Below are 24,978 nucleotides of genomic sequence, written 5' to 3'. Positions count from 1 at the left end.
CCTCTTGCATTGCCATTTTTCAATGTGACATAGTAGCTGCCTTTCTAAATGATGAGATGATGAATTATTGCATGAATTTGAATCTGGTTGTGTGGATGGACAAGCTACATTGGAGATGTACCAGAGTGATGATGTATGAGAGAGTGATGATGTGAAGGCCTTGAAGTCAACATTGTTGATGAAGAACTGAGAACACCATTAGTAGGAGATTCTAGACTACTGATACTTGAAACTAAATTTGCACTGTTATCTGTAACTGAAAATGTATTGACCTCTTGAATACTATGAGAAAACTGTTCATGATCTTGAGGAGGTACTCTTAAGTCTGGTAAGTGAACAATGGCATGAGTCTGTATTGTCTTCTGAGCCTCTTTTGTACTACCTAAAACTAAATTGCTTATTTACCTAAAGGATAGACATCTTCATCATGACACAACTAGTAACTAACTATTAATATCCATTGTACATTTGTCACCACAAGATGATGTCATTTGACATCCTAATAATACCCCCTCTTAAAACAGAACTTAAGGAAATAAAAGCCAAGTACGAAACTACACAATGAAAACATAACAGCTCAATGATTAACAATTTCTGGAAACTTGAGCTTCAAATCATGATACAACTCCCAAGTAACATCATCCTTGGAATGGTTCTGCCATTGGACTCACACTTTGAGTAGCAACATCATTGTCCTTCTTGATCATTCTCCTATCTAGAGTCGCTTACTGTTGAAAAATAACTCCACATTACACCCTCCAAAAAAATGAGCAATGATATTTACTGTAGAGTAATCTTAAAATTTCGTTGCTTGCTTCCTCACATTCTGACGTCCTTTCAAAATAATTCAAACTCCCTTTCTAAATATTTGTTGCCTTCGTCCCCATCACTTTAAGCAAACATCAATATGAAGTAAAAACAGATGCTGACAATGTTTTGCAGTTGAAACATTATACCCATCTACTAACTCAAGCATCATTTTTGCACCATTGAAGTCAGGATCCCATTTTCTCTGGCCAATATATTCTCTACTAAGATGGTAAAGAATATGAGGGTCTCTCATTGTCATCATTCTTCCATCTGTTAATAACCAAGACATGGAAGTTGTACTTTAGATGCCTTTCCCGATAATGTTCTTTAATATCAGCTGTTATTTTGCAACTGCAGACTCACTAACATCTTTATATCCTTTATTTTCTACACATGCAGACTTAAAATCATGTTCATTAAGTTGAAATATTTCATTTTCCTTGGATAAGTTCTTTATAACATCTTATACTCAGATCTAATTGAGACCCTCCACCCTTGTGCTGAATTTCCATAAGGTAGTTGAACTCAAAACCAACAGCAACAATTACATCATTATAAAACCCACTAAAAAACCACATTTCATCAACTAGTTAAGCAGAAGCATTTGTAACATCGAAATGGTTTCAACTTCCCTTGTAGATTTCGAATTAAAGAGCCCTTGAATAGTTGTTCTTCCGCCTTTATCACAAATGGACACATGGAACCCAAGCTTCAAAGAAACAATGTCTGTTGTTTGCTGCATTCTAACAAACACATTGTGGGCATACATTCCATCCAGGTCTTTCTGGCATTCATTCTCAACAATTGAGGGTTGTGCTTGCATAAACTGATAGAAACCCACAAAACCCCATGTGATTATCTCAAATTCGTCACTTTTCTAAAATTTCGAAACAAACCACGCCCACAAATATTTGTACCCCCAGTGTCGGAAATTGGCATATGATAGCCTAATTGAAGATCATAATCATTTGTTGAGTACGACCTTTCATCAAACACTTGGAGTGTAGATGAATCCTTTTTCATGAACCCAACATCAAAAACAGAAATTTTGAAAACGAAATCCTGGGCCAATTCATTCTTACAATTAGATTCACAAATAAACAAAGGCGTTGTCCAAAACAGATTGAATTTATCTCCAAAAGCAGTAGCCAAGCTGTTAGGAAATGCAGAACCCAAAAACGATAGCTTGAACCTTGTATTCCATGCCATCAAAATGAAGAACTGGAGAAACTATCACAAAATCTTCAGCTTTCTTGTCAATTAAATAAAAAAAAACCTTTCATTTTGCCTATCCAAATCATTAAGAAAATACCCAAAACTTTCTTGAAATTTGGGATTGGAACGAAACGTTGCAGAACCATCGTTGTGTTGTTTGACGTAGTTTCGAACCTTCTTGAATTTCTTTAATACGAGTCTTAAACAAGGATAAGTCTTGGGCTTGTATCTTGGACGAAATTTAGAAAGAGCTCATATGCTTTCTCTCGGGCTTGAATCTTTCGTGGAAGGATTGAAGCATGAGAACATTTTTATTCGATTTCAGAACAGAGAACACCATTTTGATGAATGGTCGCCACAAATTTGGTACTAAATCGTAACGCTGAGAATCGGGGCCGAAATTAGGGTTTATCGCCTCTTGGAGATGTGGATCACCAAGAGTAGCTTCCGAAGATTCCCTAAGAGAACCTTCATTACACTTCGCCACTAGGGACTGCAATTGAAGAAGAATGAAGCCTTGGGTAATCTTGATTTTGTTCTTAAATTCGTCGAACACAGTTTCTAGATTGGAAACTCGCGATTCCATGGTTTTGCGCGATGTTTTGCTCGTCATACAATGGAGAAGGATTGAGAGGAACGAAAACTGGCTTATACTATATTTCATTAATTGCCTATCTTCTTATACAAGATATTGTTTGTAGTAATCACTAACTCTAAAACTAGTAACTAAACACCATAACATGATACCATCTGGCATCCTAACATAACCAAGTTCGCCCGACAAATGAATCTTGGCCTACGCAATTATTTCATTGGGTTTCCATAAAATAAAAAAATTAAAATATTTTGCCACATGAAAGTAGTTGTCAGGCAGACCTTTTAATTTTATTATTTTTAATTGTAACTTAAATTATGTTAACCTAAATAATCACAATATGATAAAATAGTTAATTATATTAAAAATAAAATATTCATATACAAAAAATCCTAAACCAACTACGACTATTGGGTCGTTGGTGAGCTGGCTAGTGGGATGGTGGCTAAAGGTTGCTCAGAGGACTAGGAAGGCAATGCCTGGGGTTTCCATTTCTTCATCCTAACAATGTACTGCAGAAGGCCCTTTTCTCACTAGCACACTTCTTTCCAAGCTTCTTTTTCTCGTTGTCATAGGTCTGCTAGCTCAATCTCTAACTGTTGGAGTCTGAAAAACTTTCTGCGTCAAGGTTGATACTAGATGAAGAAGATCCCCCCCTCCCCCCCCCCCCGCTTCTAGGTCGCAGAGTTATTTGCCTTTTCGTCATCCAACCTTGTCCATCAACAACTATAGAAGCCTATAAAAAAAAAACCCTGGATCAGGTGCCAGCTCCTCCATTGGCGTGTCCGGTTGCTGCTAGGAGAGGTTGGTGAGGTACTCATCCTTTTTCTGCAACATAGAAGCCTAAAAAAAACCAATTAAGATTGTCGATCATAATTCTAAATTTTGTGTAAAAATTAAAATTTTGAACAAAATACATACATAAATGTTGACTGCCACTTGGTTGCCATAATTGACATACGTATGCTCCTATGCCTCGACTTTTGGGAAAAGCGAACCCTCATCACGCTGTTCTTCAACTCGGGAAGTGAAGGGCCAAGAACCAGAGCGATGAAGGTACGACTTATCTTCCCCGTTAACCTTATTTGCTATCGATTTCTACCGTAAATTATAAAAATAAATTAATTTAAAAAAAAAAACTTAAATAGAAAAACAAAACAATAGAATTAAATTAAAAAAAAAGCTTATAAAAAATTCCAATTTCTAAAAATAACTGCATAACCATTCTCACTAGTCAATCATCTTTGCAAACTTTAGGGGTGGATCGGTAGGAGCTTAGTCCACACCTAAATTGTATACTCCTTCGTACCTAGGTGCTGCATGTCGATAGAGAAGTTGGTTTGAAATAGACCACAAAACAAGTGTATTAGTTTAAAAAAATACATTTAAGGGTTTTTATTACTCATGGTCCCTGAAATTGATCAAACTCATCATTTTGGTCATTCACTTTCAAATTCAAGAGGCCTGTAACAATCAATATATAGACGAATGAGCCGACTTGATTTTTTGGCATTATAACCACAAAGAAAAGCTTTCAGATTTTTATTCTTTAGTATCTTAAAAAAAAAAAAAATTGAATCATAAATCATAGAATTAATAAATTTCAAACTTTACCCCGTTGTGCCCCTTGCTTGGCCCTTCCTATAAGGGGTTGTTGTGTAACAAGTGCATAATGTCCACTGGAACGTCCACATATTTTATTATCAACTTGATGAATTAATTTCAAGATATAAAGCTTTCCTATTAAATCAGGTTGTTCAAAAGGATATTCTATTCTTCTATCAAATATTCTACATTTTCCTGGATACTCAGGTTCAAATACCTATGGATTCACTGTTTGCTTACTGGCTTCATATAATTCAGAAAACACTAGTTTTGTCAAAGCCACTTGTTCATATCTCTCATCAAAATGTGCTATTCGATAATGTCTATCTAGCAGACCCCCCGCTAACCCTAGCGACATTCAAATATCTATCCTACATTACCAAGCTACCTAGACAAAACAGGTCCACCTTTTCATCTTTTCTACTAATGTGATATGCGATCTCAGCCTTTGAATCCCTGGATGTAATGTTTTGAATGGTACTGCACCCTAGCAACTTGTGAACTATTTCACCTTGATCTTACCTTTTGGGCATTCATTTTAATAAGTCTTGAGGCTTGCTTCTTCCATATAGTTTTTCGACTCAAGTCTTTTAACTGCTGTTTCGGGGGGGGGGGGCATAAGACAATCAATGTCGTCCTTGACACTTACTACCCTATAAATTCAATGAAATGGTGACGCATGATTACACAAAATAACGATTTTTATCGCAAATGGTCCCTGATATTGATTCAATGAAATGGTGACATATGGACTACACAAAATAAGTAAAAGCAAAAAAAAAAAAAAAATTCCATACTTATCAAAATCTCTTTCCTCATCTCCTCTTGCATCTTGGGGGAGAGCTTCTTCCATGAAGGGGTGAGCAGGTGGCAATTGGTATGGATCATGACACCCATGTTTGAGTCAATAAGTTGGTGACTTTTAGGCTCGCTCGTAGATGGAGTGGTCTGTAATCAACCACAATTCAATTTTGCGACAAGCGGGGTAATCTGGTCGGAGGCCAAGCCTATACAAATCCCCTGCACTTTGACCTTCTTCCCAGTTGGGAGTTCTCCGTCTCCCCTCGAGGGCACGGTCGGCGAATTGACATTAGTCTTTGCCTTATCTATAGAGGTTGAGACAATGTCGTTCTATCTTTAGCTGTGAGCACACCACATAGATCTTAGTAATCGGACAGCCCAATGCAGCAGATGTATTAGAGCCAGCTATTGATTCAGCAATGGCCGCTTGAGTTTCGTTGACATTGTTATGAAAATCCAGCCTAGCCTAGACTTCTAGCCTACCTAGGCATAGGTATGGGTTCGAAAAACTGAAAACCCAAAAAAACTGAACTGAACCGAAGTATAGGCAAAACGACGTCTTTTCATATTTAATTATAAATAAATATTATTTTTTCCCTTGAACGGCGTCATTCAGTCCAATTTGTAGAGGCCCCTTCTTTAGTCTGAAACCCTAAACAGAACCAAACCCATTCCCTTTCTTTTATCCCTCTCCTCTGTACATACTCTCATTTTGAACCATCTCATTCCCAGCTCCGCTGTCTTCCACTTCGTCTTCTTCCTTTCCAGCGACCTATGACCTGTCTCACATCTCACCGTCGCCGTCTCATTCTTAGTCTCTCACCCCCATGACCAGTGACCTGCGACCCATGAGGCACGACTTCCTCTCGCCGTTTCGAGTCTCGAGTCTCGACCCACAAATTCCCTCCTTTGCAAGGTTAGTCTCTCACCCCCTGATGCGTTTTGTAGATTTTTTTTTTCAATTTCGTTGGTTCTGATGAATCTAATCTGTAGCTTTTCAATTTCATGGTTTTGCAATTTGTTTTGGGTATGCTGGATTTGATTAGGTAACTTCATTTTTGAACACTATTAGACTATTAGTTGAGGTTTGATTAATTTGTGAGAGTACATAGGGTTTGATTAATTTGTTTTAGGTATGCTGCTGGATTTGGTTAAGCAGCTTTCACTCTAGGGTTTTCTTAGGATAATGTGAGCCTTTTCGAGTCCATGGAGAGAGTGGGGAGTGTCGATGTAGGTTATTGGAGTAGCTTAAGGGGTAGCTTCCTCAATTATATTAGGGTTCTCCTCATTCTCAGTTAAGCAACATGTAATTAACCAGTAAATAATAAGTTATGGAATTTGTATGTTCTTGCTCGTGGCCTTCACTTCAGTCTTCATTAGTATCTGTCTGTTCAAAAGTAAAAAAAAAAACATATTATAAATAATCAAGTTTTACCGGAGGAGGATTGCTGATTGCATCTTTATGACTTATGAGTTGCAGATTACTTTCCAAATGTCAAATTAATTAGTATTTAGGTGTCAATACTTTTGAGTAATATGATGAGGAATACTAGCTCAACGGCTAAATTTCAAAGAGAACCAAAATATGTTTGATTTTGATTTTTAATTATTTGTCACTCAACAGCAGAAAGACTAAAGTTTGTTGTGTTTGAGAGTGTAAATAACTAGTTTAATCCATCTTATATGTTTTGTATCTTTTGATAATTACAGTCATAGACCTTGCTTTTATATGGAAGGATTATAGTCATAGACCTTGCTTATTATGTGCATCCGTAGCTTTTCCATGTGCATCCTACCTTTGCTTATTATATGTTTTGTATCTTAATTAGATGAAGTCAAGTGCATCAAAGGCCTCGAGCTCAAGCTCAAACTCAATGAGATCATCAAATAGCTCCCGTGAAAAAATAAATTCATCTACGTCTACTCCATCACAAGTAAGTTGTCATCTCTATACTTTCTCTATGGCTCTTATGTCTCAGTTTATTTAATAATTAATTGTAATGATTCTTTCTATTATTTTTGAAGGACATTGTTGGTGAATCAACTCCACCTCAACTCCCCATGGTAGCAACTCAACAAACTCCTTTTACTCATGGTGGATCAAAAAAAAATCCTCCGATGCAACTCCAAAAGAAGGTTGCTCAAGTGATCAAGTAAGTAAAGAAGACACTCTATTGGATTCACTAAAAAGTCATGAAAGGTCTACAATTTGGGAGCACTTTGATAGGACATTTGAGGGAGGTAGAGTTAAAGGAGTGTGCAAGTATTGTAGTAAATCGTATATGGCTGACACGGATAAAAATGGTACAACTAGTATTAGAAAACAGTTAGCTAGATGTAGGAGTTACGGTCCTAATAAGGAAATATTTGCTGCAAATAGGCAAAAGATCTTAACCTTTGTCGGCATAAAAGATAAGTTGGAAGCTATAGGTTTTTCTCAAGTGGAAGTTACTAAGGCTTGCGTTGAGATGATAATTATAGACGAGTTACCTTTTTCTTTCGTCGAGGGAGAGGGTTTTCATCATTTTTGCATGCATACGTGTCCTTTGTGGAGAGTACCTAATCGTAAGACAATAGCTAAAGATGTACTTGGCTTGTTTTACTCTAAAAATGAGAAATTGAAAAGTCAGTTGAAGACATTTAGGGTGTGTTTAACAACAGCGACATGGACTTCTATTCAACAAACAAATTACATGGTTATCACTGCTCATTTTATTGATGATGATTGGATGTTACATAAAAAGATTTTGAACTTTAGTGTCATTCCAAATTATGGATGCAAATTTCTTCCTCCTTGATCTTGGACAAAATTGCACCTACAAAACAATTTATAACACCTTTGGTTAAGGCCAAAAGCCTCACACGCCCACGATGAATGGGGGGGAGGCTTTGGCTGAAGAACCTCTAATGCCAAAGTTAAAATTTAGAGAGAAAAATGTTTAGAGTGTTTTTGGAGTTTTGCAAGAGTGTGGACCTAGGTTTTTAGAGAAAATGGGGTTGAATATATAGAGCATGGCCGGTCCCCCTTTTGAGAAAAGGTGGCCTGCCCTTTGGGGTATTTTTGTGTGAAATTGGTGATTTAATTGGTAATTAATGGATTAATTAGGAATAAATCCATTAATTAGCCAATTAACTCAATTTATATGGAATGTTTTGAAGGTTATGAAATAATTACCTTGTGGAAAATATAGGATGAGGATGGATGACATAACTTTGAATTTGTTACCTATTTTGGGCATTTTTGACTTGATTGAGGGATGAATGTCCATTGCTCACGTGTAGGAATCCCGATGTGCCTCGAGGGTAATTTTGTCCTTTTCACCCAAAAATCCACGTGTCGCCTCTTGATTATTTTTGGCTCCACAAATGCCCCTACACCTGTTGGGTTGCTTGCAGGAAAAGGTAGCAGGTGTAGAGATCGTCTTGCTTAAGGAAACATAAGATTGTTTCCTATTTTGATGTTAATTCCCTCTTTAATTGGAAATAAGATCCTTCTAGGAAAGGGAAATAAATTTCTCTTAAAGCCTATTTAAGTCCACCTTAAGTGGGTTATTAAATCAACTCTGGAGAGCAATTTATTATACCCAAGAAGAAAGAGAGAACTTAGAGGATATTTGTTCCCCCTCATCTAGCAATCTTCTACATCTTGCCCGTGCAAAGGACCGTCTTTTGTTACTTTCTTCGTCTTCTCTGCGCCGCACCAAAGTAAGAAAAAATTAATTTTCCTTGTCTTCTTCTTGGATAGTGCTGTCGCGGGGTAGCCGTCCAGATGGTGTGGCACGTCGGCTGGTAGGGGCCAGAAGTCGGCTCGGCATGGGCCAAAGAGGTGTTGTGGCAGGGACCACTGCTTGGGCCACTTGGCTTGGCTAATGCCAAGGGCAGATTGCGCGGTTGGGGCCGCGAATTGAGGCGATGGGGTGCAGTGCTAGGCGAGTCGCATGGTTCTTGTCTTTTGGGTTCTTGGTCCTAAAGCAGGCTAAGCTGGCGATTGAGAGAAATGAAAAGGTCACAGGCCTCATGGGCTGCTAGAATGTTAGGGATGTAGGCCTAATGCCTATTGGTCCGAGAGAAAAAAATGAGGGAAAAGCCAATATGGGTTGAGCTCCCCTATTGAGTACCGTGAATGGCGTTGACTGCTTAGTTCTCTTCGTGGGGAGAAATGTGGGCTGCTCTTGAGAGAGAAGGTAAAGAGGATCAAGGTGGATGCATTGGCTCATCTGAATGCTGTCGTGGAGCTTATTATGAATAAAGGTGGAAATAAGAGATTTTCTCTGCCTGCTCAAGAGATGCTGGTTGAGAAAACTGAAGACTTCCTCCGCTGCTTGTGAGGGTTCGCCTGTTGCAGAGAATCATGTGATTGACATGACTTATTCAAATGGGAAGAAAAAATGAGGCTTCTAGATCTGAGCATGTGGCGCCTTCCATGTTAAGAATGGCTTGTACGATTGTTGATAGTATTGCTCAATGTAGAGGTCTTGTCATGCCCCCAGTGCTGAAGTCTGTGCTAAAATGTCCATTGGGAGCAAAGTCTGGTTCTCCTTAAAAAATGCTTGCTATTATGAAGCGTGATAAGGTGGACTCTGCTGCTAAAGTGGCGCTAAGGCCTACTCCCTCTGCTGCTGAGATTAATTCACATGCTGGGGAAGAAGAGACTGCTCGTGTGGGCAGCTGTGAGAAATCCACTAAACCTGCTTCTAGGGAGGCTGTGGAGATCTGTGTGCTCGTGAAACCAGATTTGCATGAAGAAATAGATGCTTGTGCCAAGTTTTTTGATGGCGTTTAGAAAGGTTCGTTTGCCCAAGTTCTTTTGTGAAGCATACGACCCAATATAGAATGACTGCTCTGCTTGCTATGATGCAGATATAGTAAGGTTGCCAAGGAGGTGGCGAAGACTATGGCAACTAAAGCTTGTTCCTCGACTGAGGAGATCAAGAGGTTGGATTCTGAGCTCGTTACTTTGAAGGGGTTAAATATTTTTGCCCCCACTTCTCTATATCTTGAGACTGCTTGCCAAGATATTGTTGACTTGAAGACTAAGCTTAACGCGATCCAAGTTAACTTTGAAAGTGCAGAGAAGGAGATTGGATGTTACATACCTCAGATTCAAGATCTTGAGTTTGCAATTTCTGAGCTTCGTTTCGCTTTTTATGCAAAGGATGAAGAGTTGATTGCTTCTTATAATCAAGCGATCCACTTCAAGAGAATTATCGATAGGCTTGAAGCCCAATTGTTGGAACTTCAAGGTGTACTGAAAATTAACAAAAGTCTGAAGAAAGAAGTGGATGAGTTGTAGCGTGTCCGTGTTGGTCTACTCAAGGAGGATGAATAGCTGAAGGGTGAGAAGGATGGGCTTGAGGTTTCAATATATTCTCTTTTTCTCCAAAAGACTTGCTTTCTTTTACTTTTGAGGCTTCCATTGGTGAAGTAGTTGGAGAAGTTGGTGCCCAGGCTGGGGCAGCCAGGGGTAAAGCGCTGAATGATGCCACTGCTAAGAGCGTCGTGGCTACTGAAGGTGTGGCGACTGAGTAGTCGTGGGATGTCCAAGCTGTTGAGGTGTAGCCTTCTAGGTAGCCTTTAGGATTTTCTTTATTGTTTCTTGTAGCTCTTATTTTGCTTGAACTCCTTCGACCTTTGCTAGTTGTTTATAAACATGTATTATTCGCTTTTCTTCATCTTCACTTCTTTTGTTCATGCTGTAACCTTTAGACTTTATAGACCAGTGGCATGCATGCTACTTTTTTATAAGCAGACAGGCCTGTGTAGCCTATGCAGCAATATGTGTTGGGGTAGAACTTTGCAAAGTTGTTAGCCATAGGGTTGGCAGTCAGATGCCTTACTTATAGAAGTAGACAAGTCCGTGAAATAACTAGGCTGTTAACCTTGGTTATCTCCAATTTCGTAGGTTGCATAGCAAGTATCACAACACTTTAGGACTTGGTGTAGGTTGTTTTGTGCTTGGCAAAGGTGAAGCTTATCGACTACGTAGCATGTCGTTAGTGGATAAAGCCTCGTATATGCACGCTAGCTTGTTTAACCTTTCACAAGAATGTGTGGTTGTATAAGTCTAGCGTGGTTTTACTGCTCGAAAGGCAAGCTGTAGGCAGTCTTTCAGAAATCGTAGTCTACCTTAGTGCACTTTGTAACAACTTTAGGGTTCCAGGGTAGCCATCTGTAGGGCATACTGCATAATGTGCCCTTTTCGTCTCTAGGGCCAGGTTCCTAGCGGATTAGCCAAGAGACCCAAAATCCTTCAATTAGCTAAGCCTTGAAAAAGACCATTGTGGCTACTTCTAGGAATCCTGGCGCAAGCCATCGTGCATCTAGTTATAGTAGGGCAGCTAGGCTCATCCACGTCTGGATATTCAGAGTGTAGAGTGTATCCTCCCGTCTTGGAGAGCTGACCCATATGGGTGTCGGGAAATTGGTTTACCTTCTCGTACTGGAGAGCATGGTTGGTCCCTCGGGGGGTGCACTTCCTACGATAAGTCCCTAAGAAGGGTGCGGTCTTCTTTTGAAGTGCAAGAGTGATCAGTTGTTGTAAACATGCAACCGAGCCAAGTTGTAATTACTTCTGAATTCCTCATTGAAAAAAGAGTGAAACGAACAAGAACTTAGCTGTAAGGTAGGAATTGCATAACAATTGGATAGGCCTCGGCTTATGAGGTGGTGTCCGTCGACCTGCTTGAGTCTTCGGGCTTTGATGTAGCGGGAGGTCACACATGGTACTTCATCAGATTGTAGGTGCTCCACTATTTTTCGATCTTTTTATCGTTTCATGGTGGTGAGGGTGTAATTACTCTTACCGCCTACTCTGTTTATCTTGTACGGACCTTCCCAGATGTGATCCAACTTTTTGGAGCCTTGAAGGCTTTTCTTATGACTAGATCTTCGAGCTGGAACTGTTAGATCTTGACCCTTTTGTTGTAGATGGAAATGAGCTGTTACTGGTAGGCTGCGATGTAGGTGATTATCTGCTCGCGCTTCTCCTCTACCAGATCTAAGCTTGTGGCTATCTCCTTAATGTTCTGCTCAATACTTGGTAGTAGAGCGGTGATACTTGGCTTGATAACATTGGGATGGATGATTGCTTCTGAGCTAAATGCCAAAGAGGAAGAAGTCTTACTGGTTGCTCGTCTTTTGGTGGTGCGATATGCCTATAGGCATCCGGGGAGTTAATCTGGCCATTTTCTCTTCTTGTTGGTGAGGGATTTCTTGAGGCAATCGAGGATCATTTTGTTGGATGCTTCGGCCTGCCTATTACCTTGAGGATATCTTAGCTGTTGTCGGTGACAATGGGTTAAGAGATGCCAAATCGACAAATGATGTTCCTCTAAATAAAGAGTTCTATGTCCGTGTGAGTCGTGGTCGCCATGAGCTCTGCTTCTACCTATTTGGTGAAGTAGTCGTTTGCCACGATCATCATGCCTCTGTCCCTAGTAATAGGCGGCATAGGTCATACCAGGTTGATTGCCCACTGCATGAACGGCCAAGGATTCATCTGCAGATGTAGCTCGCTGGTAGGCAGTGATGGTACCAACTTGGTAGCGTTGACAACGGTCGCACTTTTGTACTAACTCTTTAGCATCTTGGTGCATGGTAGGCCAGCAATAGCCTGTGTTAAGAGCCTTCGGTGCTAAGGATGACCTCTGGAGTGATTTCCACAAATGCTTTTGTGGATTGAGCTTAGAACCTTCAAGTTATCGGGAAGCGCTAGGCAGCGGAGATGTGGTTTGGTGTAAGATTTTCGGATGAGAATGCAGTTTCACATGTAGTAGCGTGTTGCCTTGATTTGAAGCTTCCTAGACTTCAATATTTTCCTGGGGAATGTGCCATTGACCAGGTAGTCTGGGTGACAAGGACTACGCCTGCTCTCGAACCTTTGTAGTTGGATATGCCGTAGACATACAAATGCCAGAAGTCTCCATCGGGTGGGGCATGCGCTGTTAGGGCGTGTTCGGCTACCTCTGGGGCATCATTGGGTTGCTCTGTTATGTCGTGAATATGGGGCAGGGAGCCGTGGAGCTATGGCCATGTTACACGCATCAAGAGATGCTCAACTGCCAGTATATGTTGCTCCTATGTAGAATCTTTTGGGGTGACGAAGACAAAACTTGCTTCCGAGTGTGTACTTCCAATGTTCGTTTGCCATTGGCGTGTCTTTTGGGCCGAGTTGTTTCGTTCGTCAGAAAACTTTGCATTCACCAGGGTCTTACGCCTTTATTGTCGTGTGTCTAGATTGGGCAGAATAGTGCGTCATGAGGATGGCTGCATGCGTTTGAAGGTAAAACTTGAGTTTCTGGGTTACAACAACTATTGCCAAAGTTAGCTTTTGAATTTCTAATAGCATCGATGAGAGCTTTTAAACTGTAGAATACATGTAGTCGGGCCCCCAGCTCTTATCGCATGATGGTAAAGCTTATTGCTGCTTTAGATACCGTCAAACATGCGAATAAGTCATCCATTGCTTCCGGTTTGGATAGTATAGAGGTGATGTCAGGTACTTCTTCAAGTCCATAAATGTGTATCGGCAAGCCTCGTCTTAAAGTGCATACTTCTCTGCCAGAGCGAAAGAGTTTGCCAGAGTTAGATCTTCTTTCATGATCAATTTTTCGAATAGCAGGTGGTCTGTTGGAAGTCCTTTTTGAAAGGCTGCTTTAGCTATCGAGTCATTGCATCCGACTATCATTGCCTTCTCTGCTTTGAACCTCTTCACATAGTTGCGAAACGACTCATTTCGGTTCTTCTTGACATTAAACAAATGGTCAGACTTCTTTTTGATCTAGCGATGGGATGAATATTCTTTGGTGAAAACCAAAGAAAGTTCGTTGAAACTCCGGATGGATTGTGGCGGCAGGGTGTAGAATCAATCTTGCACCTCGCCTGGTAGAGTGGTGGTGAATATCTTGCACATGAGATTGTCATTGTTTTGATAGAGGATCATTGCACTTCAGTAATGCTTTAAGTGTCTCTCCGGGTCTTCATCCCCTTTGAAAGATGTGAAATGTGGCATGTTGAACTCGCGTAGAGGCTCTACCTGCTCGATCTTGTCCTTGAAGGGTGACTTGTTTATGTTGGTCATGTTCCGTCATAGTGCCTCATCGACGACCTCGTTACGTTAGAAATTACATAATCGTTTGGCCAATAATCTCTCTACTTCTTCTTGAATTTTTTTTTGTTAAGGTAGCGGATCTCTCGGCTGCCTCCAGCCTCGACTTGCTGGTTTAGGCTGCTCTTCCATGTGTTTGGCTCGTCTATGTCTCGGATGCGGTGTGTGTGGGCATCCCTAGTAGGCAAGCGAGTTCTTCGTAGGCTGCCAATTGAACTTAAGCTGGATTGAGTGACTGCTTCTCTTCGTCCGTCATGCTGCCTACTCCGATGTGGGATAGATGATGCTTCTTGCGGGCTTAACTGCAAATGAACACTTTGCCTGGAAGATTGCTCATGTTGCCTGGAAGATTGCTCATGTTGACTAGTCGAGAATGCACGCTCATCCTCGCGTTAAAACGAGAGTATACGTTATCTCGGGGCCCAATCGAGTGTGTATACTGCCCGAATGCTTGGTTCATGGTTGGTCGAGTGGCTGCTTGTCAGGACGCTGCTGAAAAGGTTCTTTGTCTGCCCTTGTCTTACTTCGGGACACCTCATTTGGGGCACGTTGCATCTTAGTGTGCTGCAAGAGCTGGTTCACCAAGGTCGTCTGTTATGCAAGGGTGCTCGTCAACTCTATAACTTGTCGAGACAACTGTTGTTCTCCATTTGGGTTGGAATAGCTTGGAAGGAATACGTCTCCTTTAGCAGTAGAAGTGGGGTAGACTTCGGGAGAGAGATTTGAGTTGGGAAAAGTCAAATTTGAAGAAAAATATGGTGAAAATGCTTTTGGTTCGATCGTTGGTCTGAAAATTTGGAGCCGAGATGGTTAAACTAATCTTGGATTGATTTGGGCTACTTGGAAGGCCACGAGAGCAGACTGGGCCGCAGGAGCAGGTTGGGCCACGAGAGTGGGCTGCTCGGCAAGAGTAGGTTGGGCCACGGGAATAGGCTGCTTGACGGGGGTAGGCTGGGGCACAGGAATGGGCTGCTCGGCGTATGGCATACGTGGGTGCGAGGCTAGGGCTTGACTTGGCAACGCGTTGGGCTCGTGTTAGGCTTGGAGTGACATGGCTTGGGCTGTGGCTTTGGTGTCGTGGGCCTTGGATGGCACGGCTTAGGCTTTGGCCAGTGCAAGCTTGGATGACACGGCTCGGGACATGGTAGCAGAGCCACAGACCTCGCTGCGGGTAGTGGTGACTATGGTGGCCACCGCAGTGGAGCCCCGTAGCGATAGTGCCACTCCTATGATCACATTTAGCCTCGTGGATCACCGTGGTCCAATTTCTTGAATATTGGAATTTTCACTTGTGGAATTTTCTAAATTTCTAGCCATTGTAATTCTCTTTTACGTTTTATCAAAGAATCTTTGCAAATAAAAAAATTCTAAAAATAAGAACGTATGAAAAATCTACAAATGGGAATTGTCACTTGTGGAATTTTCTAAATTTCTAGCCCTTGTAATTTTCTTTTACGTTTTATCAAATAATCTTTGCAAATAAAAAATTCTAATAATAAGAACGTATGAAAAATCTACAAATGGACAAAAAAGTAGAAAAACATTTTGATGGAGTCTTCTACGAGTGTGTGACTCAGTTCTTAATGAAAGCACCAATTTGTGGATGCAAATTTCTTCCTCCTTGATCTTGAACAAAATTGCACCTACAAAACAATTAACACCTTTGGGGAAGGCCAAAAGCCTCACGCACCCACGATGAATTAGGGGGGGGGCTTTGGCCGAAGAACCTCCGATGCCAAAGTTAGAATGTAGAGAGAAAAGTGTTTAGAGAGATTTTGTAGTTTTGCTAGTGTGGACCTAGGTTTTTAGAGAAAATGGGGTTCAATATATAGAGCATGGCCGGTCCCCCTTTTAGAAAAGGTGGCCGGCCCTTTGGGGTATTTTTGTGTGAAATGGATGATTTAATTGGTAATTAATGGATTAATTAGGAATAAATCCATTAATTAGCCAATTAACTCAATTTATATGGAATGTTTTGAAGGTTATGAAATAATTACCTTGTGGAAAATATAGGATGAGGATAGATGAAATAACTTTGAATTTGTTACCTATTTTGGGCATTTTTGACTTGATTGAGGGATGATTGTCCACTGCTAGCGCGTAGGAATCCCGATGTGCCTTGAGGGTAATTTTGTCATTTTCACCCAAAAATCCACATGTCGCCTCTTGATTATTTTTGGCTCCCCACAAATCATAAAGGAGAATTCATTGCTCAACTTTTGGAGGAGTGTTTGGTGGAGTGGGGCATATAGAAGGTGTTAACTATTACGGTTGACAATGCTTCGGCAAATGATTACGGTTTAAGGGATTTGGTGCACCGAATAAGTGGGTGAGGGATTCCTAATGCTCTTTTGCATGATGGAAAATATTTGCACATGAGGTGTGTTGCTCATATTCTTAATTTGGTGGCGAATGATGGGATAAAGATGTTGAATACCGCCATACAAAGCATTCGTAATGCGGTTAGATATGTAAGATCTTCCCCTCAAAGGTTGGAGAGCTTTAAAACGTGTGTTGAGAAAGTGAGAATAGAAAGCAAAGGGCTTGTGATTTTAGATGTCCCTACTAGGTGGAATTCTACATTTTTAATGTTGGAATCAGCTTTGAAGTTCAATATGGCTTTTGATAGGTTGAAAGTAGATGATGGTCATTACCTTCCTTACTTTACTAATGAAAATCATGATAATATAAGGGAAGGGCCACCTTCAACTTATGATTGGAGTGAGGCGGGAATATTTGCATCCTTTTTGAGACCTTTCTATGAAGTCACTTTAAAAGTGTGTTGTTCTAATACTCCAACAATTCATACTACTTTTGGTGATTTGTTTAAGATCAAAAGTCTCCTCCTTGAAAACAAAGATAATGAATTCTTGTCTATGATCTCCATGTTGATGCAAGAAAAATATGACAAATATTGGGGTTCAATTAAGGATATGAATCAATATGTTTTTCCTGCACTTGTGCTGGATCCTCGCCATAAATTGGAGAAGGTGGTTGATTATTATGAGATACTATATGGCGATGACGAGGAAAAAGTTGAAATTACAACCAATGTGGTGAAAGATTTGTTGTTTGATCTTTACAAGATTCATGAAGAGTTATCTTTTGATGCACAACAAAGCACAAGTAATGGTGGTGGTTCTCAATCGGCAACTACAAGTGGAGATCCTTTATCAAGCATGACAGAGATTGAAAGAAAGTTGAAAGAGAAAAGTGAAATGAGAAAAGCATAGAGAGCCCGTATTGTGCACAATGATTTGAATAGGTATCTTTCGGATCCTAATGAAGGGGAAGAAGAGGCAAACTTTAATATCTTGAATTGGTGAAGGGTGAATAGGCTTTCTAAGTATCCTATTTTGGCACGAGTTGCAAAAGAATTTTAGCTATTCCTGTATCAACCATTGCTTCGGAATCCTCATTTAGCACAAGTGGATGAATAATTGATCCATATTGTAGTTCTTTGGGTCCAAAAATGGTGGAGAATTTGATATGTACACAAAATTTGCTTAAGTAAATTCATGTAGTGTTACATCATGAGCCAACCATTGAGGAGATTGAGTTTTGTGAAGAAGTTGAGAAAGGTAATTTTACTTATTGCATTTGGTTTTGTTAGACTATTTTAATTAGATGCTATGTTGCATGCTTACTTTACATCATGTTTTTTTTTTTTATTTGTATGTAGAAATGGCAAGTTGAAGCTCAAAGAAAGGTGCTATGTTGCCTCTTAGGCCGCTGTTGACCCTAAAAACTACCAAGCCTACGTGGCGCGCAGGCCAAGTAATTAATAAGCTAACTACGTCTTTTGGTTGTGTGCGAGGCGTGCCAACTTGACGGCCAAGCTCAGTCAATGAGTAAAATTTGTTGATGTCGCGTTGGGCGTGCTGCTGACTTCTGAATCTCACGACTGCGGCCGAGGAAGGAACACATTTCGGCCTTCGAGTTCTAGAGCTTGAAGAGAAGGCTACTAGTTCTGCGAAATTCACAAATCGTTGGCGCCAAATTCGGTCACAGTGATTATATTCGTAAAAGTATAAGCACGCCGAATTGACACCAGAGTATAGGGACACAGATACTCAAAACAGATATATGTCTTGATGGTAAACGTGGTTCGACCGTCAGAATGCCAAACTCTAAAGCCTACTTGTGAATATCCAATCATAAAACAACTTGGCATTCGACGTGTCGAGCCCTAGTAAATTGTAACACCTTACTTTGCCGAGAAGGCTAATGAGATGACCTCTACCAATAAGGATTCGAAAATCCTTCTCGACCGAGACTTGGATAGATAACCAGTTTGCCTCGACGTAGTGTTGTTTATCCAAATTGAAGGTGCTTCGCGATCAGCTGATTCTACGAGGACAGTGCTGCTTATCCAAACTGAAGATGTTTGTCGGTTGCCTTCACAATGCTGTTTATCCAAACTGAAGGTGTGTTGGTGAAAAAGAAACTAAAAATCTCAAGGTTATTGAGAAGTTTCGCGTAGAGCGAGGGTTTGCACAAGGCAATTTGTGTGTTGAATTGGAGAGAGCTTGAATTATGCACCCCTTTCTCTATTTATAGTAGCAAACCTGCTTCCGATCGAATCAAACCTATACTTGAATTAGGACTCCTTACCCTGATCCAATCTTATCTCAGTCAGTCCTACTCCTATTAGGATTTTGAACTCAACCCCTTATCAGGCCGTATTTATTCCCAAATTTAAGCATCCTCATCCTGCTGAGACTCTTTGTTGTATCAGGATTCAATTACCCCATCCTGATAGGATACGGCCGGCCCCTGAGCAACGCTTCCGGGCCGAGAACAATTCTCAACTTGGCCTAAACCAACACGGCTGGCCCATAAACAATGCTTCCAGGCTGATAACAATTTCTAAACTCGGCCTAACCCAATAATTTGGGTTCAAACATTGCCCCCTCGCTTCTGAGGTCATCGACCTACACTCCTTGGTTCGAGCCTTGACCTTGAAGAAGCGAAACCAACCTAAAATGAACATTGAACCCTTCTCAGGAAATACCACCATGCGTATTTATGAGACATGATCCCACGATCTCGATTCTCCCAACCGTCCTGCCACATGTTGGTCATTTGGTTAACCTAGCAGCTCTTAATCATGACCCTCGAAAATGTGCAACAGTCGAAATGTCTCTTTGACACTAACCTACCGCAACACGCAATCGTGCATCCTCAAACCGCGAAAACCTCGATCTTTTTGTCTGGATTCACTGAATATCTACAATGATTAGCAACTTTCTCACTTGATTCTATCCCCAATTTTTAAAATCAAACGTTTAAACTTCCTTCCAAAATGCCTATAAATACCTGAATCATTTCCATTCGCACGTTACGCTTTCTGAAACCCTTAAAACCTTCTTGCCATTTTGCTTTCGAAACCCAGAAAACCCCAAGCTCTCAACCCAGAAGTTTTCGATTCTTCATCAATGACCTCCTTCATCTCTAAGCTCTCCGACGAATGTAACAAGTGCAAAGACTTCATTGACCGAAGCGCTGTCAAAACTCTGCGTTTCGAGAGTGATTTAAGCGCCACTCATCAAATCCTAGGACCACTTTTCAAGGATGCAGTGCCATCATCCATCATTAATCTCTTCAAAGACCACTGTTTGACACCCTTGCTGCAATGGTTTGATTAGTCGAAGTGGTGTCTTACGAAGCCTCAAGGAGCTTAGCCTCTAACCCACGCGACATGGGCGACCTGGGTCGAACGGATGGAAAAGTACTTTGGCAAAGAATGGGAGGCTCTCGGCATCCACGATGCCATTAAACTTTCGACCATGGAAATTGCCATAGACAAAGAACTCTTTATGGCAGTTCTGAGCTTTTGGTGCTCGGCCACCAACACCATGATCCTTCCCTTCGGCCCTATTACCCCCATCATCCTCGACATTTTAGCCATCCTTGGGACCTCTCCCTCGGGCCTCCCAGTAGATGTCGCTCTTTTTGGGTGCTCGTCGAATCTTGATTTTAAAGCACTATTCGACAAACGGGCTGTCGAGATACTGAGCCAAGAAGGTCAAGAGCCTTTAAAAGAAGAAGTTCAGAAGTTGCATAAGAAATTCTTCAACTACAACACCCTCATCCTTCATTTTGCTGGTCGAGGGGAGAAGAGTCTGCGAAAGGGAAAACATGAAGCCTTTATATTTTACTGGTACAACAAGTTTATTTGTTGTACTAAGTCAAATAAATGCTTGGTCTAGAATATGCCGGTGGTTGAAGCCCTGGCTAGTGGCCATTCCATAGTGCTAAGTCCAGCTATCCTTGCCAACCTCCTGCTTTGTCTGGCCAAGACGACCATCAGCAAGATCGATCGGCACTAGAACGGACCTCTCTGGGTATTCTAACTTTGGCTGCAGGTCTATTTTTCCACACTTCGGCCAAAGATCCCCAACTTTCAGTCTATTGTAGCATTAGACCTTCAGTTGGCCTCTCGACTAGCGCCTCTTCACCAGGCCGAAGAAGTCTTCAAATACTTCTTCGGCTTAAATGTCCTTTAAGACGACGAGTTTTTGATATGTCGCCGTCAAGAATACCATATTTCCCTCAGGCTTTCATCATCAACATGGGATGAAAATGTGGATGCTGTTCTTCATCAAAACTGGGGGTCGTTTGTGATAACATGCGACCTTCCCCTTGGCTATGATGCTCGCCGAGCGAGCTGGAAGGTGAACCACCCCCACTTCACTGCTGGACAACTCGGTTACCTCCAAGGATGCCCGATACCTCTACTCACTTCCTACTCTCTCCTAAGCCGATGACGTTTCTCTGGTTCTTCAGAAAGAGAGTGTAGAGATACCGAGAAAGAGTTCCAGGAACGGTGCAGAAAATTTCACCTCCGATTGGCTATTCCTGAATCTCTCAGCACTGACACTTTCGGCGACTGGTGGGAAGGGTACACTTATGACTTCTTCGATGCTTCAGTCGAAGATGTGGTCAACATAATTCTTGGCAACCGACACCATAAAACTCCCACCCCTCAATCCAAAGAGACAACCTAAGGTATATGGCTATCTTTACCTTTAGTCTTCAAACACTTAACTCTATTTTACCAACTTGACTTCGCTCTTTTAGGCGATCAAGTACTGAAATGAGTGGACGTGATCACCGCTGCTGCGGCCAAGAAAAAATTACCCCTTCCTCTAAGACAACTAAAATTGCTGTGCAAACCCCGCCGAGCAAACGGCCTTGCCAGGAAACCAAGACCGCAGCTGAAGCTCCTTGTCCCAAGAAACGCATCAAGAAATTGGCGAAGAAGGGAGAATGGGAAATTCATGTTATCTCCAGCCAGACCACTGGAGCGACCACTCCTAGTACCTCTCATCCTGCTCTTGTTGTTCAGGTCTCAACGGAGAAGCAGCCAACTCTTACTAGCTCAGCACCCCAAATTCAACTCGTCCCTAATGTCCCTGAGGTCATGGTTGAAAGAGTTATTGTACCGCTGGTCGAAAAGCCTATAGCTCCGGGGCTGACCATTGCACCCGTCTTGGAGGACGTAACTCTTTGAGTCAGGAAAAATCTCCCTAAAAATCCAAAACAATCAATGATCATCTTAGAAGAGGTATGATTATGTTGTTGATAAATCCATTTTCTCGTTAAATTCTAACAACCTTTTATTTCAGGATGACGAGGCGACTGACCACACCTTCTCCTATTGAGCCTCCCCCTGTGGTTGAGGCGACTGACCAAGTCGATCCTCCTGCAGCCGATCGTGGAAAAGGCCTCAAGTTGAGCCCGAAGTGATGACAGAAACACTAAGTCACCCACAGGATCAAGGCCTCGGTGTTCCCCTTTAAGAAGCGACTTCGGCTTTTGTAAGACTCGATCACTTTCTCTTGTTAATTTTAAATAATGAGTCTAAACTGAAAAAATATTACATGTCAGGTGCCCAATTATTCATTTCACTGAAAGTTTTATGCGCCGAAGGGCGTTATCTATATTTTTTAGCCACCTCAGTGGCCGTCAAATGTAGATAACCTTTATCAGCTGCGTGAATTAAGAAGCAGTCTAAAACATTGGGTTCGGCCATTAAGCTCTCTAGGTTTAATCAATGAACTAGGAGACCTGACCGAAATCTCCTCTTAGCAGGTCTAAAAACAAATTCTCTCTACTATATTCTTTTACATTCTCCTTTTGCCTAAATTCTTTTCATATGCAGCCTTCATAGGAAGTCGAGTTCGATGCTCTTCTTTTGAACACTTCGGGAATGGCCGGCCCTTCGGTAACTGCAACCGGGTCCTCTGTACCGATGGTCGAATCAAATGTTCTTGTAAAGCTGCAAAAGCTCTTGTCTCTATCTGCTTCACAGGTTCTCGAAAGCCAAGGTCTCGATTCTGTGGGTGCATGCTTGAACAATCTTGCAGTTGACGGTCACTTGAGCATTAAAGCCATCACTCGAGTGTTTTCTACCCTGGAACGGACACGAGAATACTTTGGTATTTTCAAGAAAGCTCTCCGGGCTGAAGACGACTTGAAAGCTGCGATCACCATTCGAGAAGCTCTTCGTCCAAAAGTTAAAGTTTTGAAGGCGAAGAAAGAAATGCTGGCCGACGTCGACCGTCAAATTGCCAATCTCCAAAATTGAAGGTTAGTAGTTGCTTCCGAGCTTGCAAAGAATTTTGAGTCGAGCAACAAATCTTACTTAAACGAATATGCGGCTAGCGTGAAACGGGTCGAGCAGTTAAAGATGGACAAGAGGAATCGGCAAGCTGAGGTCACGATGGGCGAGGTGAGGTGGTTGGAGTTGAAGGCCGTTCTTGAATCTCTCCTACCTTCATCACCCTAGAATTATTTGATTGTAACTGGTCGACCAATTCTATTTGTACACATTTTCACGAACTTAATGAAATGAACTTTTATTCTCGCATCTCCTATGTTAATGGAAGTATTTCTTTAAAAACCTCCCATTGATTGGCAACTTATGAACTTCACCAATTCCATCCCTAAGATGGTATGCTCCCTTACCGAGAACTTTATGAATAATGAATGGCCTTTCCCAATTTGGTGATCACTTGCCGAACTTGGGGTTTTTAATTCCTACGGGTAGTACGGTTTGCCAAACCAACTCTCCTTCGTCGAACGTTTTTTTTCTAACCCGTTGATTATAAGCTCGCTCGGCGATCTTCTTTTATGCCACTAATAAGTTATAAGCATCAAGCCGAGCTTCTTCTAAATCTTCTAACTCTTGTCTCAAGGCCCGACTGTACTCAACGCTAAACAAACTACTTTGTTCAATTACTTGTAATGAGTTTATACTTAGCTCGACTAGCAACATTGCGTCGTGTCCATAAGTCAACGCGTATGGAGTCGCCCCTAGAGAAGTTCGATAAGCCCATAACGCTTCGTTTATCTTTAAATGCCACATACCTGGCCTTTCTTTTATAATCTTTTCAAGAATACTGATTAAAACTTATTACTTGCTTCGGCTTGTCCATTCGCCTGCGAATAATAAGGCGTAAATTTCTCGAGTGGAATCTTTAGATTTGCCATATATTCCTTAAACCTGTCGGATGTAAAGATCATACCATTATCTGTTATGATTGTTTTTGGCATGCCGAATCTAGTCATAGTGTTTTCTTCTACGAAATTACAAACTTCTTTAGATGTTAACTCGACATATGACTTGGCTTCGACCCATTTGGTGAAGTAGTTTGTTGCAACGAGTATCCACACAAGTTTGGCCGCACCAGAAAACGGTGTGATTTTATCGATTACATCCATGGCCCATCCTCAGAACAGCCATGGTTTAGTGACCAAATGTAATGATTCGACCGTAACTCTCTGTATAAGCCCATGGATTTGACATTGTACACATCCATTTGCGTACTCAATGCAATCCTTTTGAATACTCAGCTAGAAATAGTCATGCCGCCGAAGCAGCCAACACATTTTTCATCCAAATTGGTGAGCTCCTCAAATTCCTTCATGTACTTCTGGCATTACTTGAGCAGCTTCCTGCAGGTCGAGGCACAACAACAGTATCCCATCCTTACCTTTTCGATACAACTCATTTTGGTATATTATGTATTTTCTAGGATGGACCCTTGTCCGTCGGTCGTGTTTTTTGTTAGGGTTATCAATATATCGCATAATCGTCATTCTCCAATTGTCTGGTAATGCCTCGACAGCACAAACCTTAATATTGTCCTTCCATTCTAACAACGAAGGCAAGGACATGACCTGTGTACGGATCATGCAATCACGTTGGAGAACTTGCTGATTAATCAAGGCCGAATGTGCTTGTCGTGATACAGGTACTTCTTGGTCTAATTTACCCCCAGGAGTTGTACTTCGGAGACTATATGAGCTAACTCGTTGGCATCAGTGTTATGAACTCGTGAAATGTGTTTAAAAGTAACGCCGTCGAAAGATTAGGCCAAATAACTGGTAACCATGTGGTAGAGCGCCAGAGTACAACTGATGCAACGAAAAGTCCTGTTGAGTTGATTAATTATAAGTTCGGAGTCACCAAGAACAAGGACATGAGTTGCCTACAAATCGTGTAGGACATCGAGGCCGATGGCTTAGGCTTCGTATTCGGCCTGATTATTTGTACAATCAAAGTTGAGCTTGAGAGAAAAATACCAGCGGCTATGAGTTGGGGATTGAATAACAATCCCAACGCCAGCCGAGACCAAAGTGCTAGAACCATCAAAGTACATTATCCAGTAATTATCTCGTGTTTCTACCATGCCGATTTCAACGTCACTGCCCCCAAACTCGTACGGGGAAAGGTGTTGGCCAAGAAATCGGCCAACGCTTGGCCTTTGACAGCTTTATGGGGCACATATTGCAAGCTGAACTTAGATAGGGCCATCGTCCACTTGCCAATTCGGCC

The 24,978-nt window shown here is 41.4% G+C and overlaps 1 long non-coding RNA gene and 1 pseudogene across 1 annotated transcript; one reads left to right on the top strand and one right to left on the bottom strand.

Moving 5' to 3' along the window:
* Positions 1-1,211: 1,211 nt before the first annotated feature.
* Positions 1,212-2,814, bottom strand: LOC126626462 (uncharacterized; annotated as a pseudogene).
* Positions 2,815-5,808: 2,994 nt separating this feature from the next.
* Positions 5,809-7,237, top strand: LOC126626467 (uncharacterized). Its single transcript, XR_007624702.1, has 3 exons — positions 5,809-5,942; positions 6,856-6,960; positions 7,052-7,237. It is a non-coding gene; the product is annotated as an uncharacterized LOC126626467 (long non-coding RNA).
* Positions 7,238-24,978: the final 17,741 nt, after the last annotated feature.

Source organism: Malus sylvestris, chromosome 6, assembly GCF_916048215.2.
Source record: "Malus sylvestris chromosome 6, drMalSylv7.2, whole genome shotgun sequence".
Taxonomy (NCBI): domain Eukaryota; kingdom Viridiplantae; phylum Streptophyta; class Magnoliopsida; order Rosales; family Rosaceae; genus Malus; species Malus sylvestris.
The sequence above is the reverse complement of the archived record's forward strand: the minus strand, read 5'-3'. Positions and strand labels throughout refer to the sequence as shown.